The sequence below is a fragment of the Mesoplodon mirus genome, assembly GCF_964341445.2.
Source record: "Mesoplodon mirus genome assembly, chromosome: 14".
NCBI classification, from domain to species: Eukaryota; Metazoa; Chordata; class Mammalia; order Artiodactyla; family Ziphiidae; genus Mesoplodon; species Mesoplodon mirus.
Genome location: NC_138990.1, coordinates 39450621 through 39458025, shown reverse-complemented (window position 1 = coordinate 39458025; position 7405 = coordinate 39450621). Strand labels below are relative to the sequence as shown.

The 7405-nt window shown below is 40.0% G+C and overlaps 1 pseudogene across 1 annotated transcript; it reads left to right on the top strand.

Annotated features, from left to right (window-relative positions):
* The first annotated feature begins 3988 nt into the window (after window positions 1-3988).
* LOC309815824 (nucleosome assembly protein 1-like 1) lies at window positions 3989-5485 on the top strand (annotated as a pseudogene). The gene is made up of 2 exons: window positions 3989-4298; window positions 4557-5485. The product of its transcript is annotated as a nucleosome assembly protein 1-like 1 (transcript).
* The last annotated feature ends 1920 nt before the right edge of the window (window positions 5486-7405 follow it).

The window sequence follows — 7405 nt, the reverse complement described above, 5'->3', positions numbered from 1 at the left end:
GAAATTGAGTTATTTGTAGTGAGGTGGATGGACCTAGAATCTGTCATACAGAGTGAAGTCAGAAAGAGAAAAACAAACACCATATGCTAACACATATATATGGAATCTTAAAAAAGAAAAATGGTTCTGATGAACCTAGGGGCAGGACAGGAATAATGACACAGACATAGAGAATGGACTTGAGGACATGGGGAGGAGGAAGGGTAAGCTGTGACAAAGAGAGAGAGTGGCATGGACATATATACACTACCAAATGTAAAGTAGATAGCTAGTGGGAAGCAGCTGCATAACACAGGGAGATCAGCTCCGTGCTTTGTGACCACCTAGAGGGGTGGGATAGGGAGGGTGGGAGGGAGATGCAAGAGGGAAGGGATGTGGGGATATATGTATGCATACAGCTGATTCAGTTTGTTATACAGCAGAAACTAACACAACATTGTAAAGCAATTATACTCCAATAAAGATGTTAAAAAATAACATGCAATGAAATAATATTAGTTGGGGTGGGAGTAGGGATGAGGTAGAAATGGGATTATAAAAATCTGTAGGGAAATATTAAAACAAGAAAAAAAAATAAAAATCTGCCGGGAAGCTTAGAGCAGATGTAAGAAATCTTTTTCCGGCGCTAATATAATTTAAACAGTGTATATTAAAAATATCATTAGTTTTCTACCTCATACTACTTACACAAATAAATTTCAAATCAATTATAACTAATATTTATTGAATGCTGACACTAGGCCCTGTTGAAAGCCTTCATGTGAATAAACTCATGAAATCCTCACAGTACCCACCAGAAAAGTATTATTATCGTCTCCGTTTTATAGTCCATTTTCTAGGAATTGGAATCTGCTCCTTTATCTTGTTAATCTGCTTCCATGTCATCACTGCTTATTTTTTCTCTCTTTTGTCCTGGGTACTGGTTCAATTTATCATTGCAGTCTTCTAATTTGCCAGTTTTCTCTTTAACAGACTCAAGAGTTTATCAATTTTGATTTAATTTCTGTGTATGGTATGAGGCAGAAGTCCAACTTCATAGTTTTGCATGTAGATGTCCAGTTGTTCCTGTACTACTTGTTCAAAAAACTCTTTTAACCCATTGAAATATCTTGGCTTCTTGGGAGTTCCCTGGAGGTCCAGTGGTTAGGACTCTGCGCTTTGCTTTCACTGCCGAGGATGCAGGTTCAATCCCTGGTCGGGGTCCCCACAAGCTGCATGGTGCGGCCAAAAAAATAAATAAATAAAAAATCTTGGCTTCTTTATCAAAGATCAATTGACCATAAATATAAAGGTTTACTTCTGACCTCGCAATTCTATTCTGTTGATCCACATGTCTAGCCTTATACCAGCGCCACACCCCCCTGACTATATAGCTTTGTTGTAAAATGTGAAAACTGGAAGTCCACTAACCCTGCTCTTCTGCAAGAATGTTTTGGCTATTCTGAGTCCCTTTCATTTTTTTTCTTTCTTTTTTAAAAAATAATTTTTATTGGAATATAGTTGATTTACAATATTGTGTTAGTTTCAGGTATACAGCAAAGTGAATCAGTTATACATATACCTATATCCACTCTTTTTTAGATTCCTTTCCCATATAGGCCATTACAGAATACTGAGTAGAGTTCCCTGTGCTGTAGAGTAGGTCCTTACTGGTCATCTATTTTATATAGAGTAGTATGTATATGTCAATCTCAATCTCCCAATTTATCCCTCCCCCCTTGCAGTTCTATACGCATTTTAGAATTAGCCTGCCAATCTCTCTAGAAAAACACAGGTGGGATTTAGATTGGAATGGCACTGAATCTGTACATCAATTTGGGGAGTATTTCCATTTCAACAATATCATTTTCTAATCCACTAACAAGGATGTCTTCCCATTGATGTAGGTCTCCTTTAAACTCTTTCGAAAGTATTCTCTCTCTTTTTTGTCTGTAATCTCTCCCTCTCTACTGGCACCTTCCCATCAGCATAGTCAAGTTTCCATCATGTTAAAGGAAAAGAAAAATAAAACAAAATTTCTGGACTCGAATTCCCTCCAGCTCTCATCCTTTACCCCCTTCCTTGACAAAACGTCCTGAGAATGTGGTCTCTCCTCATTGTCTCCACTTTCTCTCTAACTTCTCACTCTTCAGTCAACTGCAGCTTGGCTTCAGACCTTACCTCTCCACTAAAATTGCTCTTGACTAGACATCCAAGATCTTGTTCATTTCAACGAGCATTTTCAGTCTCCATCTCACCTCTTACAGCATTTTATACGTTAATTGTTCTTAGCGCTAGAAATTCTTTCCTGGCTTCCAATTAACCACCTCCTCTTGTTTTCTGTGTATTCTCTAGCAGCTCCACCTCATTCTCCTCTGAAGTTCTCTCTGACACTGTCCATCCCATAAAGGTTGGTGTTTTTCAGGGTTCTGTGTCAGACCCTTTTCTTTTCTCATTTTACCTTCTCCCAATTGTGACATTTACAAAATGACTCTCCCATAAATATCACCAGCTCAGATCTCACTCTTGAGCTTTAAGCCCACTTATCCTGTTGCTAAGTTGACAAGTCTCTTGGAGAGCCTTTAACCAGAACAAATTCAACATGCCTATTCCCTAGTTATACCATGTCTTCCACTCCCAGACCCCAGCTAGTATGCACCTAATCAGTTGCTCAAGCCAGAACTCGAGAAGCCATGTTTGACTCCTCTCTCTGCTTCCCAGTCTCATCCCTTCTGTCATCAACTCTGTCAATCATATCTACTGAATAAAAATAACTAACAGTTATCTATAATTTATGAGTTTTAAATAGCTCCAAAGACAAAGAAAAGCACAGAGACTTTAGAATCAGATAATCCAGAAAGGTGAGTTAGACAGTGTCCCCAGTTGGCATTTGGGTCCATGCCAAAACCTTTCCCAACTTTCCCCGACACTTTTCAGGTCTTCTTGATCTGGTTCAAACTTTCCTGTCTGACCTCAGCTCTTACCCTTCTCTTCCCATTCCTCTCCCAACCCCACGTTTCTCTAATTGTACTAAATTTCTTTCAGATTGGGATATGCTAGCTGCTATAAAAAACAAACCCCCAAACAGTATCGATTTATCCCATTAACATTTACTTCTTATTTGTGTTACCATCCAGTGTCATCTTGTGGCTTCCCCTTATTTGGCGATTCAAGTGCGCAGGCTCTATCTGGTGACTCTGCCGTGCCCCAGGGCCTCAGAGTTCTCTGAATTCAGCCAGTGGAGAAAGAGGGAAAAGGAGAGCAAAGATATTATGGGGGGAACTATCCCACCCTTCTTAAAAGCCCTGGTCCTGTTTGACTCATGTCATTTCTGCTCATATTCCATTGGTAATAACTATTCAGACAGCCACCTTGATAGAAGGGATGCTGGAAAACGGATGCTAGGTAATGTAGCCCCTGGCAGGGCAGACACCGTTTGTGCTACACAAACATCCCCTACTCTCTCCACTACACTTTTTCCATAGCGTTGCCTCTGACTTGGTTCTGGCTTTCTCTGTCCCCAGCCTAGTTTCCTTCTACCATCAGCTTAGATATCACTTCCCCTGGGAAACCTATCCTGATGGGTTAGGTGTTCTTGTTCCGTGCTCCCATAACACCCTTTATTACCTGTGATAGCAGACAGCGTGTCTACCATAGTGACCATGATGACCGACTATCTATCTTTTCCCCTCCAGACCGTGAAAAACTACGGGGGAAGGCACATTGTTTGTCTTGTTCATTCTCGTATCCCCGTCACATGGTATATCAATAAAGATGTGCTAAAGTCACGTCAGGGGAAAGAACTGTTGTTCTGAGGGGGAAGAAATGGGCGGGGAGAGAAAATGGTTACCGGGGACCGGAGAGCTGCAGGAATCAGGCCGTGACAGGGTCGGGGACTAAGGAGCGCTCGCCGTCAGGATGCTGCGAGCCGGGACCAGATGGCTGCCCCCTGGCCCTCACCCTTCCCGGTTCCACGCAAGGGGGACGAGATTTTTGGCGTTCATACAGTATGGCAGACATCAACAACAAAGAACAGTCTGAACTTGGTCAAGATTTGGATGATGTTGAAGAAGTAGAAGAAACTGGTGAAGAAACAAAAAATCAAAGCGAGTCAGCTGACTGTTCAGATGATGCAAAATCCTCAGATTCTTGCAGCGCTTCAAGAAAGACCTGATGGTCTGGTAGAAACACCAACAGGATACATTGAAAATTTGCCTAGGGTAGTTAAAAGAAGCGTGAATGCTCTCAAAAACCTTCAGGTTAAATGGGCACAGATAGAAGCCAAGTTCTATGAGGAAGTTCATGATCTTGAAAGAAAGTATGCTGTTCTCATGGACATATATACACTGTCAAATGTAAAATGGATAACTAGTGGGAAGCCGCCGCATAGCACAGGGAGATCAGCTCGGTGCTCTGTGTCCACCTAGAAGGGTGGGATAGGGAGGGTGGGAGGGAGACGCAAGAGGGAGGAGATATGGGGATATGTGTAAATGCATAGCTGATTCACTTTGTTATACAGCAGAAATTAACACACCATTGTAAAGCAATTATACTGCAATAAAGATGTTAAAAAAAAGTATGCTGTTCTCTATCAGCCTCTATTTGATAAGAGATTTGAGATCATTAATGCCATTTATGAACCTACAGAAGAAGAAAGTGAATGGAAACCAGATGAGGAAGATGAAATTTCAGAGAAGCTAAAAGAAAAGGCCAAGATTGAAGATGAGAAAAAGGATAAAGAAAAAGAAGACCCCAAGGGAATTCCTGGCTTTTGGTTGACCGTTTTTAAGAATGGTGACTTGCTCAGTGATATGGTTCAGGAACATGATGAACTATTCTGAAGCACTTGAAAGATATTAAAGTGAAGTTCTCAGATGCTGGTCAGCCTATGAGTTTTGTCTTAGAATTTCACTTTGAACCCAATGAGTAATTCACAAATGAAGCGTTGACAAAGACATATAGGATGAGGTCAGAACCAGAGGATTCTGATCCTTTTTCTTTTGATGGACCAGAAATTATGGGTTGTACAGGGTGCCAGACAGACAGGAAAAAAGGGAAGAATGTCACTTTGAAAACCATTAAGAAGAAGCAGAAACACAAGGGATGTGGAACAGTTCGTACTGTGACCAAAAGTTTCTAATGACTCTTTAATTTTTCTGCTCCTCCTGAAGTTCCTGAGAGTGGAGATCTGGATGCTGCTGCTGAAGCTATCCTTGCTGCGGACTTTGAATTTGGTCACTTTTTACGTGAGCGTATAATCCTAAAATCAGTGTTATACTTTACTGGAGAAGCTACTGAAGATGATGATGATGATTATGATGAAGAAGGTGAAGAAGTAGATGAGGTAATGTTTACCAAATGAGCAAATAATTCTGTATAACACACTGAGAAGCAAATTGAGTGACTTATGTGTTCCTTTGCTATAAATCATTACTCTGTGATATGGGATAAAAACGTTTTTGGAAAAAAATATGATTTTAGAATTCTACAGCCAAACAATGTATGTATGAGGTTTCAATAAATAAATTGCAAAACTCAAAAGAAAAATGTGCTAAAGGCATGTGAATAAGCTGAAGCCATTATTTAAAAGAGAAAAGTAGGTTAAACTTTGCTGTTTGAAGAGCTCCAAATTTGCCCCAATTTCTTTTATTGTGGATGTTTCTATATGATTTTCTCTCAGAAATAACCAAAAAAAAGATAAGCTGCTAATAATACCTTAAAATTATTTTCTCCTCCAAAATGGTTTGCATATTAGATTAAAATTATTCAGACAAAACTTCCATAATCATATTTTTCCCCCTTAATCAACAGTATGTATGTTCTCTGGTGATTGACACTTAGCCACCATCTCATGGTCCATTACACAGAGTCCTAGCACAGGGAAAGCAGACCTTAAGAGCTGATGTGATGCCTTGTTAAATATATTTAATTTAGAATATGGATTGATTTTGGCTCATCTAGATAAACCAGGTAACTTTCCCCCATCTTATCTTTCTATTCTATCTTATTATTTTTGTTTGATTGTATTGTATTTATTTTTGTCTGCCACATTTTATATCAAGACAGAATAACATAATGCTGGTCATTAGAATCCCCTGGAGAGCTTTTGTGGTGACCTGAATGGGAAGGAAATCCAAAAAAGAGGGGATATATGTGTACATATAGCTGATTCACTTCACTGTACAGTAGAAACTAACACAACATTGTAAAACAACTATACCCCAATTTTAAAAAATTTAAAAAAAAGAACTTTTAGCTGGTTCTGTCATCTTCACTCTAAAAGGCAAGTCCATTCTTGTGCTACCCCAAGGTAGGGCTGGTGACTGCAAACAAGGCATGGACAGGGAAGATGTTATTACCAATTGGCAGGTCCCAGAGGACACACAGACATACCTGGACAGACCCAGAGTTAGCCTCCAGCATGACTGGAGGCACACAGAGCTGTCTTCTGCCCCAGGGATAGCTGGTTGGGCAGATAGAGCAGGGAGAGGCAACTGCACCTGGGCAGGGGGTCCACATCTGTCCAGTGTTGGTCATCACCCCCAGTCCTGTACATCCTGATGACTGTGTAGGAAAGCTCATGCTCAGTGAGCTAGGAAACCCCATATTGCTCTGTAAGCTCAGACTTCTCATATTCACAGGTCAAAGAGCCCCAGTAAATTCTTCAGTGGAAAAAAAAAATCACCTGGAGAGTTTTAAGGCCCAGGTCTGACCCCATAACAATTAAATCATAATGTCTGGGGGTAGTAGCTAGGTAGCAGTGGTTTCTAAAGATCCTTAGGTGATTCTAGTGTGCCACAAGATTGGAAACCACCGGTGTGGTAGGTTTTAATCTAAGTTCTGACACATACTGGCCTTCTAACTTTGGACATGTAATTTAACTCCTTTGTGGAGTTAAATTATGTAAAAGTGGCTGCCTTATAGAGTTGTTTTAAGGATGAAATGATTCAAAATAAAGTGATGGAGTTCATGCATAGAACACAGTAAAGGCTATGGAAATTTTTTTTTTTTTGGTGTGTGTGTGGGTATTATTAGTCTTCTCCCTACCAAGTGGAGAAACATCATAATTCATTCTGAGTTAAACTTCTACCACCCCATTCCATTCTTCAGTGTAGCTTGGCTTAACCATGGCCTCCTAGATAGTTTGAGAGTATTACCCAAACCAGGATAATTGTCCACAGACAATTCCTTCAGTGTTGCAGAAGTAAACAAAGTCTCTGCTCTTCTAGAATTTATATTTTAGTGGGGGAGATAAATAATCAACAAATCAATATATAATTTCAGGCAGTGTTCATTGAAGCCATACCAATGTAATAAACTTTACACTGAATTCACTGTGGTTTTCAGCGAAGAATGGCAAAGGGGAAGGCATTTCTGTTCCCTAAAAGGAAGCGTACTTTCCAAAGAGTGAAACGATATATTTTCT